Source organism: Staurois parvus, unplaced genomic scaffold (genome assembly GCF_062004578.1).
Source record: "Staurois parvus isolate SC_StPar_1 unplaced genomic scaffold, SC_StPar_1.0 ptg000117l, whole genome shotgun sequence".
Taxonomy (NCBI): domain Eukaryota; kingdom Metazoa; phylum Chordata; class Amphibia; order Anura; family Ranidae; genus Staurois; species Staurois parvus.
The window spans coordinates 293318-306576 of NW_028317913.1; the positions used below are offsets into that span (position 1 = coordinate 293318).

At 45.5% G+C, this 13259-nt stretch overlaps 1 protein-coding gene across 7 annotated transcripts in view; it reads left to right on the forward strand.

The window, feature by feature from the left end:
- EHBP1 (EH domain binding protein 1) overlaps window positions 1–13259 on the forward strand; it is a 547128-nt gene that overhangs the window by 207476 nt on the left and 326393 nt on the right. The window lies entirely within an intron of this gene.

Here is a 13259-nt window from a genome sequence, read left to right on the forward strand (position 1 = left end):
CGTGAATGATCAGTGCCATTCCTCAAACTTCCTTCTTAGAATACCCTGAAGGAAAATATGGCATAGGCTCCAGCTGGCTGGAAGAACACACACTGGTGTCTCCTTAACTCCCGACTAGATAAGGTACAGGGGAAAGGAGGCTGCGGCTACCCTAGTACCAGAAGGAAATGGATAGGTGGTAATAGCCAAGTCTGCACCTTCTTTTTTTTAAACTTGAACATCAAACTAATTTTCAAAACCAATGCAGTTCAAACCACTGCTGAAACATCTTACCACTTACAAAATAGAAACTTGCCAAACAAAGCTAGAAAATCGTCATAAGCTATTAGTAACCAATGAGCAACTTTTAACCGCTTGCCAGCCTGCCTGCAGAACGTCTACTGTGGGTGGGTGGCAAACCAGGCTAGGTGATGTACCCATACGTTGCTGCCTTGTTTAAGGGTTTCGGGAGAGCATTAGCATAATCCCTGCTGACTCGTGCAGTGTCCCTCCCAGCCAGTGTCTGTTAGCACCAGATTGCCCGCTGCATTATCACAGTTTCACTATAAGTCGCTGATCACTGCCAGTATTAGTATAGCATCTATAACTGCTAAAAACCAGTGTGTGTATGTATATATATATATATATATATATCATAAAATGTGAGTATCACTCCTATTTAGTGAATACAAGCGGCGAATACACTTCCAAGTGTTATCATCAAAAGTTAGTGATACATCTCCAATTATCACTCATACATTATATATCATTCATTAATGCATATCTTAACCATTATCTCTGTAACAAAAAAATAAAAAATTTAAATTAATAAATGCAACACATAATGTGATATCTCAAAAAATGTCAAGACATAGAAATTATATGTAATAAATAAAATAGAAAATAAATATATATAATTAAAAAAGTCCCATGATGAAAGATGATAAAGAAGAAATTAAAGTCCAATGATGAAATAACTTCATGTGGTGAAAAACTTTAAGGTATAGAAAACCTTGTGCAGTGCCCACTATGCACCAGGAGGTTCCTCCAAGTAATGCACTTACAATGTTAAAAACATCAACAAGCCCAAACAATGATGAAACGCGTCAGCACGTGACGTTGCGGCAGACCGGAAGTGACATAGATCCGTAACTGGAAGTGACATGACTGCATTCTGTCTGACAGTTCTGGAGGTGGTGAGAGCACCATGCAGTATATGCTGGTCACAAAGACATACTATTTGGGCTTGTTGATGTTTTTAACATTGTAAGTGCATTACTTGGAGTAAATAAATATATCTTGGGTAATATATTATTAGAGCGGATTATTTGTTCTTCTCTTTTCATGATATGGTGGAATGGAGTTTTGAATTATCCTGGCAATCAATCATTAAGTGGGCTGTTCTTAGAGGAACCTCCACGTCAAATTAGTGCATATCCTCTTGAGTATGCTTTAACAAAGGCAATATCTGGTGAGTGCACACCTGAGTAGGGGTGCATGGTGGGCACTGCACAAGGTTTTCTATACCTTAAAGTTTTTCGCCACATGAAGTTATTTCATCACTGGACTTCAATTTCTTCTTTGTCACCTTTCATTACAGGACGTTTTTAATTTTATATATATTTTCTATTTTATTTATTATATATAATTTCTATGTCACAGGACTTTTTTTGAGATATCACATTATGTGTTGCATTTATTAATTTTTATTTTTTATTATTTATTTATTTATTGTTACAGAGATAATGGTTAAGCTATGCATTAATGACTGATATATAATGTATGAGTGATTGGAGATTTATCACTAACGTTTTGATAACACTGAAGTGTATGTGCCGATTGTATTCACTAAATAGAGGTGATGCTCACATTTTTTGATCTTTAAAGCACGGTATAGTGGCAGCAATAAGTTTTCATAATTTTTTGCTTTTTTTGGGTGTTAACTTTTTGCATCAGTCGCAATATAGTGACATTTGGATACATTTTTCAAGGTGGTCACTTATAGAGTATATGTGTATATACAGTTGTGTTCAAAATAATAGCAGTCAGACATCACTAACCTGATCATTCACTGTTTTTGGTAGAAATTATATTTTTATATGGCAAATGATTTACTAGCAGGTGTAGTAGAGTAATAGAAATCCAACAGACCCAACAGTCATGACATGCACGCTGCTGATTCTGTGTAATTGAATCACTAATTGAAAGGGGCATGTTCAAAATAATAGCAGTGTGGAGTTCTATTAGTGAGGTCATTCATTCTTTGAAAAACAGGTGGCAATTATTGCCCTTATTTAAGGAAGGAAGGCAGCAAATGTTGTACATGCTGGTTACAGTGCATTTCTCTCTGAAATTCTGAGGAAAATGGGTCGTGCCAGACATTGTTCAGAAGAACAGCGTACCTTGATTAAAAAGTTGATTGGAGAGGGGAAGACATATAAAGAAGTGCAGAAAATTATAGGCTGCTCAGCTAAAATGATCGCAAATGCTTTAAAATGGCAACCAAAACCTGAAAGACGTGGAAGAAAGCGAAAAACTACCATTCGAACGGATAGAAGAATAACCAAAATGGCAAGGACTCGGCGAACAATCAACTCCAGGAAGATCAAAGAAGGTGTAAAGTTACCTGTGAGTACTGTTGCAATTAGAAGACGCCTATGTGAAGCCAAGCTATCTGCAAGAAGCCCCCGCAAAGCCCCACTGTTGAAAAAAAGACATGTGCTGAAGAGGTTACAATTTACCAAAGAGCACATTGACTGGCCTAAAGAGAAATGGCGCAATATTTTGTGGACTGATGAAAGTAAGATTGTTCTTTTTGGGTCTAGTGGCCGGAGACAGTTTGTCAGACGACCCCCAAACACTGAATTCAAGCCACAGTACACTGTGAACACAGTGAAGCATGGTTGCGCAAGCATCATGATATGGGGATGTTTCTCATACTACGGTGTTGGGCCTATTTATCGCATACCAGGGATCATGGATCAGTTTGAATACATCAGAATACTTGAAGAGGTCATGCTGCCTTATGCTGAAGAGGAAATGCCCTTGAAATGGGTGTTCCAACAAGACAACGACCCCAAACACACCAGTAAATGTGCAACATCTTGGTTCCAGACCAACAAGATTGACGTTATGGAGTGGCCAGCCCAATCCCCGGATCTTAATCCAATAGAAAACATGTGGGGTGACATCAAAAATGCAGTTTCTGAGGCAAAACCAAGAAATAGAGAAGAACTGTGGAATGTAGTCCAATCATCCTGGGCTGGAATACCTGTTCACAGGTGCCAGAAGTTGGGTGACTCCATGCAACACAGATGTATAGCAGTTCTTAGAAACAGTGCTTATACAACTAAATATTAATTAAGTGATTGAAAGGAAAGCAAAATCTTCAAACATTTTTCAGTTTATATAGTGAATGTTTGTAAAAAAGAATACAAACACTATTTTTTTTATATAGTCTAATATTCACTTTTCTTCAATGTTTTTAGAGGAGCAACACAAGTTTGATATATTTCTCTTCATGTTTTGATTTGGAATAGAATGTGTAGTGTTCCCAATGCATTTGTGTGTATGGAAATAAAAGCTATTAGAAGGATTTTGAGCTTTATTCACTTTTTTCAACACACTGCTATTATTTTGAATACAACTGTATATATATCTCAATCATAGTTTGTAAACCCTGTAACTTTCACACAAACCATTCAATATACACTTATTGGGATACACTTTGGCCTAAAAGATCAGCAGTTTCTTTGGTCAGAACCTGAAGGTCCTATCATCCTATGTTTAACCACTTACGTCAGGTATACACATAGGCAGTGCATTGGTTTTAGTGTGACAGCAGACCCATAGACTTGCAGTGTAAAAGATGAGCAGTAAAGTACAACTATTATGTAGCACTGCCAAGCAGACAGCAAGCCTGCATATGGAATATGTAGTTACACACTAAACATAGAATTAAGATCCTTAGTATTCACACCTTAATATTAATTTTTTTTCCTAGACAGGCTTCCTTTTAAGAAATTTTTACTAAATTAAAGTGATACTAAACATTAAAACCATTTTTACCTTAATGCATTGCTTGCATAAAGGTAAAAAACTTTTTCTATTTGTCTGTGTTCCCCCTTCTCTGTGTGAAGGGGAAGAGAGGGGAAAAGAGATCAGCGCTCTGAACGGCTGCATCTCTTCTCTCCTCTCTTCCTCTTCACACAGCGACTCGGACAGCAGCAGGCGCCTTTGGCTCTTGCTGCTGTCAGTTAAATGTAGTAAAGAGGAAGTGGGGGGGTGGGGTTAAGTCCCGCTTTTTATGTCTAGGGTGTGGCTGCGTAGACACACAGGACTAGAACGAGCCAGCAGCGTGTGTCCCCATAGCAAACTGCTTCCTATGGGGGGAACACAAAGAAGAGAAGCCAAGGTCACCGGTGGGGTACCCGAGAAGAGGAGGCTTGGGGCCGGTGTGTTCAATACCACTGCACAGAGCAGGTGAGTATAACATATTTGTTATTTTAATTAAAAAAAAAAGTCAGACTTTAGTAAACACTTTATGATTCTGTGAATCAGTGTGAAGAGTATAATGATGAGAAATGTCACTGCTTTCGAAAATGTTATGTGGTGACTGATGTATTTTAATTAGGGAGAATATGCAAGCATTTCATATTGTAAAAGCAAGGTGTTTTGGTTACACAATAATCTTCACATTGAACATACAGCTCAAAAATTGCAGTGTTGTACAGTTTGATTTTCAGTTTTGGGTGGATTGATTTCTCCATAATTGTTATGGTAAGAAATCTGTAGGTTTAATTTTTTTGTAGAAATGATTGTACTATCTATGTACTCATTAGTATTCACTAAAGCAAACCTTTCTCAGAGATAAGAGTCTATTGCCCATTCAGTTCTGTAAGGTCAGTGAAGTGTATAAAAACATAATAGGCTCACATCACAAAGCGTTAACACAAGAATAAGGATCCTTATTATAGCCGTGTGACTGTAATTTTCAAATCTCATGGGACTCAGCTAAAAATAACTATCAGTTGTTTGAAAATAAGGATCCTTATCCTGATGTGTTAGCTTTGTGGATTGGGCTGTATGTTTAGGCACTAAGAATATAGCTCTGCCCACTCCATGTTGCTGTTTTTGTCTTGATTTTGAAAGAAATTTTAGTTGTTAAAATGAGTGACGAATTAACCAGTGTTTTGCTCATGTGATCTCTAAAATCTCCTTTTCCCATAGGCCCCATATTTTTATATTAACCTTTATGTAGGTGATGGCCCATGAGACTTAAAACCTGTTAGGTCTGATAGGTGCAGCCATTGCCTATCTCTACTGTCTTGGTCCTTTTTCAATGCCTGATGAGTACCTGAGCCTTGGTACAAGTATGTGCTTTTCAGGTGTTACCATATTTCAGGTGCTTGTTTGTTCCAGTTCAGCGGCTAAGTACTAACAACCTAAGTATAGTCAAAATAAAAAACACAAAAATCAGCACAAGGTACATGACTTAATATTACTGCTCTCTGTCCCTTGTGCTGCTTGATCATGGCTTTTCCATTGCGGCAGGGGTTATTAGAACTGGGGGGTTGTCACAGGCAATTTTTATCAAGAATGCTCAACTATGCCCGCCGTTTATGCCTAGCTCCTTTATTCATTCGTACTACAGCTTCTATGAATGGAAAGCAATCTATGAACGAAGGATGAGTAGATGATTGTTACATCCGCCTCTCCATTCATAGATTGTGTTTCATTCATAGTAGCTGTAGTACGGCTTCTATAAATGGAGGAGGTGGGCATTAATGGCAGGCAGAGTTGGGAACTCTTGATGAGTGCAAAAGTAGCTCCCTGTTCTAATAACCTCCACACCATCAGAAGATTATAGTGGCAGTGGTTGGGGCAGAGGGAAATCGATGGGGGAGGAATTTAAGGAAACTGGGAACCAACAGCAAAGTGACACAGCATATTAACAGTAAGTTGTGTCCCTTGTGCTGATTTTTGTTTATTTTATCTTGTCTCTGAAGCAAGAAAAAGATGACCCAAAGCCAAGAAATTTATATAACGAGTGGCATCCTTTAAAAGGAATGTACACATTTGTTACACATTCTTTAATTCTATGTTGTCCGTGCCACGTGTGTGAGGTTACATAGTAGTCACTGATGCGCACTCACCTACAAAACAGATTGTAAACATTGCTTGGCATAGTTCATTGTTCTGTGATTTCTGTTCCTGTACTATAGTCTTCTAAGTGGCCATTTTTTTTGTCTGCACACTGCTTATCTCTACATCTCAAACAGTAGCATAGGGACTGTGTTCTTCATAGGGATGGCACATACCATTTATGTCAGACATTACTAAATTGCAGATTGCAATCCAGACTTGGACCAATTGACAATTCTGTCTGAACCACCCTCAACCAATAACGTCAAGTGCATACCCCATCCTGAGCATGACAGGAGGACAGAAGCGAAACTTCCTCTCTTACACCTGATGTAAGGGGGCACTCTGATGGGGACACCTGATGTAAGTGAGATGCCTAAAGTACCAGGACACTCTGATGGGGGGCGCCCGATGTAAGGGGTCACTATGATTGGGAAATGTGATGTAAAGGAACACGAATTGTGAATGCCTGAAGTAAGGGGGCATCCTCATGGGGACACCTGATGGGGATACCTGCTTTAAGGTGGCACTCTGATGGAGACACCTGGTGTAAGGTGGCAGTGAAAGCTGGCTCCTTGATGGGGTAACACTGAAAATTGATAATAGATATTAAAATGCTATGAAGATTGCACATTGTTTATTTTTTGATTGACCTAATATGACTACATATATAGGAGCATAGGATCTAAGTCATAGCATAAACATTAGATTTGGCTCTCTACTGGAAGACAATTTTACCGACCGGACCACATTGAATTTTACCATGATACCTCTGGGATACGTTGTGTCTTTATTCTACTGTGGCTTGACTTGGTGTCAAGGTCCTACCTTTTCCCTGAGGTTATGTTACTCCATGTGCTGGCGTCCATCTTGGATTCTGCTGTGCATGATGGGATTCCTTTTTATGCCTTCAGGTCTCTGAGGTCCACCCCCCAGAGGGGTGTGGCTGATGACATATAAGCCTGTGGCCCGCACATGCTCTTTGCACTTGTGTCTTGGTGTTACTATTACTCTGTTCTGACTCTCGTGACTCTCCTGGTATTCTGATTCGGCTTGTGACTTGACTATTCTTTGTATTCTCCTTTGATCTGACCCTCTGTTGCTGAACCCGGCTTGTGACCTGTGATTCTCCTCTGCTGTCCTGTACTGTTTTGTCCTGTTGTTGTTGACCCCGGCTTGTCTGACTACTCTTTTGTTTCTTCCACCAGCTACACGCCATTGGCGGCGGCCATTACCGCAGCTGAGGTGTCTCGGGGGCCGCGACCTGGTTCCTGGCTGCGTCAAGTCCATCCCCACCATCAGGGGCCCTGGTGAAGGGCAGCCTGGGACTTAGACTCCGCGCCCTGAGGGACTTCGGTCTGTGGGTGGTGGTTGTCGTCAGCCAGTGCGTTACATTGTTAGGCCTGCCTGTCCGTTCCTCAGCTCCTGCCCTGACATTACACAAGTGCCATGAACCCTGACGGTGCAGGCACGCCTTCGCTCCCAACGCTAGTCGCCAGACTCGATCAACAGGATCACCTGTTGGATCAGTTCGCTCAGGCATTGCAAACTCTGCTTGCACGCACTGCACACCTTGCTCCTGGTGCTATTAGGCCGGTAGTCACTCCGGTGGTCTCTCCCGCTGCTTCTCCGCCTATTGCGTCCACCACCTCGGTGGCTGCATCAGCGGCACCCAGAGGTATGACTGGCTCTGCCCCTCTTCCACAGCGCTTTGGAGGTGAGCCGAGTCAGTGTCGTGGGTTCCTCAACCAGGTGGGTATTTATTTTGAATTAATACCCCACGCCTTCCCGTCTGAGAGGTCAAAGGTTGGGTTCCTAATTTCACTACTCGCAGACAAGGCCTTGGCCTGGGCAAATCCCTTATGGGAGAGGAACGACCCGGTTATTCAAGATTTTTCCGGTTTTGTCGATGCCTTCCGTAGGGTATTCGATGTACCGGCTCGTTCCGCCTCGGCGGCCAAGCTGCTCATGACCATGCATCAGGGTTCACGGACCGTGGCCGAGTACGCCATAGAGTTTCGTACCCTGGCGGCAGAGGTCGGTTGGAACAATGAGGCTCTGGTGGCTGCGTTTTCCCATGGTCTTTCTGACACACTGAAGGACGAGATTGCAGCTAAGGAACTGCCTGTGGTGTTGGAGGAGCTCATCTCTTTCCTGATCCTGATTGACACCAGGCTCAGGGAGAGGCCTTCACTCAAGGAACGCCTGCGGAGGCCTTCCAATCGACTGGCACCTGCGTTTTCTGTCCCACCCGTTCCTCCCTCTCCTCCCACGCCTCCTGGGGATGGATTGTCTGGTGGTGAGCCCATGCAGCTGGGGTTTGCTCGCCTTTCCGAGGGGGAGCGGGCCGCTCGGCGTCGGGAGGGTCGCTGCCTGTACTGTGGTCTTGGTGGGCACTTTCGGCAGTCCTGTCCGGTCCGTCCGGGAAACGCTCGCACCTGAGATCCTGTCGGGGACAGATCTTGGGTGGAGTCTCCTCGTCCCCGGCGTTCCGCAAGGATAAGCCACTGATCACCGTTGTCCTCTCTTGGGCGGAGGGCTCGGTGACGGCCCAGGCGTTGGTAGATTCTGGGGCCAGCGGGTTGTTTATGGACAGCTCGTTTGCTGCCCAGCACTCCATTCCCCTGCAGGCTCGAGTTACCCCATTGGTTCTCGAGGCGATAGATGGCAGGCCCCTGCAACCACCGCAGGTTACCCACGAGACTGTGCCAGTGGAAGTAGCTATTGGGGCTGTTCACAGGGAGTTGGCCTGTTTTCAGGTGATTTCGTCTCCGCACTATTCGGTGGTTTTGGGGTATCCCTGGCTCCAGATGCACAATCCAACCTTCAATTGGCAAACAGCCGAGATTCTCTCGTGGTCTCCACAGTGTGGGGCCGGGTGCATCCGTGGGCCGGTTAAGGTGTTGTGTGCCTCCTCGGACTCTGCGTTGCCCTCTGATTATGGGGAGTACCAGGACGTGTTTGATAAGGTACGCGCTGGTGCCTTACCTGCTCATCGTCCTTACGACTGCGCCATATCCTTGCAACCCGGTGCCACTCCTCCGCGTGGCAGGGTGTATCCTCTCTCGGTTGCGGAGAATAAGGCCATGGAGGAATACGTTGCGGATGCGCTTTCCCGGGGGCACATTCGTAAGTCTACTTCCCCAGCGGGAGCGGGGTTTTTCTTTGTAAAGAAGAAGGGTGGTGAATTGAGGCCTTGCATCGATTATAGGGGTCTTAATCGAATCACCACTAAGAATGCCTACCCGATTCCCTTGATTACTGAGTTGTTCGACCGCCTTAAGGGGGCAACAGTCTTTACCAAACTTGACCTTAGGGCGGCGTACAACCTCGTACGGATCAAACAGGGGGATGAGTGGAAGACCGCGTTTAACACCAGAACCGGTCACTACGAATACCTGGTGATGCCCTTCGGGTTGTGTAACGCGCCCGCAGTTTTTCAGGAATTCATAAATGATGTCCTTCGTGACTTGTTGCAGCAGTGCGTGGTAGTTTACTTGGATGACATCCTGGTTTACTCTGCCTCCATGGAGTCCCATATCCAGGATGTCAAGCAGGTGCTGCAACGATTACGTGAGAACGAACTTTTTTGTAAACTTGAGAAGTGCGAATTCCATCGATCCCAAGTTGCCTTTTTAGGCTACATCATTTCTGCGGAGGGATTCTCCATGGACCCTCAGAAGGTTTCGGCGGTTCTGCAGTGGCCTCGTCCCAATGGTCTTCGGCCCATTCAGCGCTTTTTGGGTTTTGCCAACTACTATCGGAAGTTCATCCGGAACTTCTCCACGCTGGCAAAGCCTCTCTCAGACCTAACCAAGAAGGGCAGTAATCCTCACGAGTGGCCACCCGAGGCCATCGTAGCGTTCGAGGCTCTGAAATCCGCCTTCGAGTTGGCTCCGATACTGTCTCATCCCAATCCTGGATTGCACTTCGTCCTTGAGGTTGATGCATCCGAGACGGGAGTAGGCGCTCTCCTGTCTCAACGTCGGTCGCCCGATGGGCCCCTACTTCCCTGTGGGTTCTACTCCAGGAAGCTTTCCTCTGCAGAGTGCAACTACCAGATTGGAGATAGGGAGTTGTTGGCAATCATTCTGGCTCTCAAGGAATGGAGGCACCTGCTCGAGGGCTCCGCGGTTCCGGTCCTCATTCTTACCGATCATAAGAACCTGACTTATCTTTCGGAGGCCAAAAGATTGACACCCCGCCAGGCCAGATGGGCTCTGTTCTTGTCACGCTTCAACTATGTGGTTTCATATTTGCCTGGTTCCAAGAATGTCAGGGCTGATGCGTTATCACGGCAATACTCTGAGTTGTCCAGGGAAGACTCTGAGCCAATCTCAGTTATTCCTCCAGATCAGATCCTGGCTGCCATTTGCACCAGTCTGACCTCTCCTCTTGGGGAGCAGATTTTGGCGGCTCAATCTGATGCTCCCCCCGGGAAGCCGGAGGGTAGATGTTTTGTACCCGAGGGATTGCGCACCCGCCTGCTGCGTACCTACCATAACGCCAAAACTGCCGGGCATCCAGGGAAGAACCAGCTGTGTTGGGTCGTCTCTCGCCTATTCTGGTGGCCAACCCTCCGTGCCGACATTGCCTCTTATGTAGCGGCATGTTCGATCTGTGCCCAGAATAAGTCTCCACGGCATCTCCCTTTGGGTCTTCTGCAACCCATTCCCAATGGGGAGCGTCCTTGGTCACACCTAGGTATAGACTTTATTGTAGACCTCCCGGTGTCTCGGAGTCATACGGTCATCCTCATGATCGTCGATCGGTTTTCCAAGATGTGCCATTGCATTCCACTCAGGAAATTACCAACAGCGCAAGAACTGGCCACGGTCTTTTCCAGGGAGATTTTTCGCCTGCATGGGTTGCCTAAGGTGATTGTCTCGGACCGCGGGAGTCAGTTCGTGTCCAGATTCTGGCGCGCCTTCTGCTCCCAGTTGGGTATTAGTCTCTCCTTTTCCTCAGCCTACCACCCGCAGTCCAATGGGGCTGCGGAGCGTTCCAATCAGGCCTTAGAACAATTCCTTCGATGTTATATTTCAGACAATCAGGACGATTGGGCCGATCTCCTGCCTTGGGCAGAGTTTGCCAGGAACTCGGTGGTCAACTCCTCCTCCGGGATGTCGCCCTTCATGGCCAACTATGGGTTCCAACCCGCAGTATTACCTGAGAGGTTCTCACCACAGGACATTCCGGCTGTGGAGAACCATCTTGCTGCCCTGCGTTCTTCATGGGGGCAGATCCAGAGGGCCTTGAGGGACTCAGCTCAGCGCCAAAAGTTCCAGGCTGATCGCAGACGGTTGCCCGCTCCTTCATACCAGGTCGGCGATCGGGTGTGGTTGTCTACTCGCAACCTCAATCTTCGGGTGCCCACACCCAAACTAGCTCCCCGTTTTGTCGGTCCTTTCCGCATTCTCCGCAAAGTGAATCCGGTGGCCTATGCCCTTGCCCTTCCGTCTGGGATGCGGATCTCCAATATCTTTCATGTTTCCCTGTTGAAACCTCTGATCTGCAATCGCTTCACTACCTCTCTGCCTCGGCCCCGTCCTGTCCGGGTTGACGGTCATGAGGAGTATGAGGTGAGCCGGATCCTGGACTCTCGATTGGTGCGCGGTCGATTACAGTTCCTGGTTCATTGGCGCGGTTATGGTCCTGAGGAGCGTTCCTGGGTTCCTTCCGCGGATGTCCATGCTCCTGCCCTCCTCCGCGCTTTTCATACCCGCTTTCCTCAGAAACCTTTTGTTGAGCCGCGGAGGGGGAGGGGTCCTTGAGGAGGAGGTACTGTCAAGGTCCTACCTTTTCCCTGAGGTTATGTTACTCCATGTGCTGGCGTCCATCTTGGATTCTGCTGTGCATGATGGGATTCCTTTTTATGCCTTCAGGTCTCTGAGGTCCACCCCCCAGAGGGGTGTGGCTGTTGACATACAGTCATGGCCGAAATTGTTGGCACCCTTGATATTTTTCCTGAAAATCAAGTATTTCACACAAAAAAGGTATTGCATTAACACATGTTTTGCTATACACATGTTTATTCCCTTTGTATGTATTGGAACAAATATAAAACAGAGGCAGAAAAGCAAATATGACATAATGTCACACAAAACCCCAAAAATGGGCTGGACAAAAGTATTGGCACCCTTAACTTAATATTTGGTTGCACACCCTTTGGAAAACATAACTGAAATCAGTCGCTTCCTATAACCATCAATAAGCTTCTGACACCTCTCACCCGGAATTTTGGACCACTCTTCCTTTGCAAACAGCTCCAGGTCTCTCTTATTGGAAGGACACCTTTTCCCAACAGCAATTTTAAGATCTCTCCACAGGTGTTCAATGGGATTTAGATCTGGGCTCATTGCTGGCCACTTCAGAACTCTCCAGCGCTTCTTTGCCATCCATTTCTGAGTGCTTTTTGACGTATGTTTGGGGTCATTGTCCTGCTGGAAGACCCAGGATCTTGGACGCAAACCCAGCTTTCTGACACTGGGCCCTACAGTGCGACCCAAAATCCTTTGGTAATCCTCAGATTTCATGATGCCTTGCACACAGTCAAGGCACCCAGTGCCAGAGGCAGCAAAACAACCCCAAAACATCATTGAACCTCCACCATATTTTACCGTAGGTACTGTGTTTTGTTCTTTGTAGGCCTCATTCCGTTTTCGGTAAACAGTAGAATGATGTGCTTTACCGAAAAGCTCTATCTTGGTCTCATCTGTCCACAAGACGTTTTCCCAGAAGGCTTTTGGCTTACTCAAGTACATTTTGGCAAACTGTAGTCTTGCTTTTTTATGTCTCTGTGTCAGCAGTGGGGTCCTCCTGGGTCTCCTGCCATAGCGTTTCATTTCATTTAAATGTCGACGGATAGTTCGCGCTGACACTGATGCTCCCTGAGCCTGCAGGACAGCTTGAATGTCTTTGGAACATGTTTGGGGCTGCTTATCCACCATCCGGACTATTCTGCGTTGCAATCTTTCATCAATTTTCCTCATCCGTCCACGACCAGGGAGATTAGCTACAGTGCCATGGGTTGCAAACTTCTTGATAATGTTGCGCACTGTGGACAAAGGCAAATCTAGTTCTCTGGAGATGGACTTGTAACCTTGAGATTGTTGATATTTTGCCACAATTTTGGT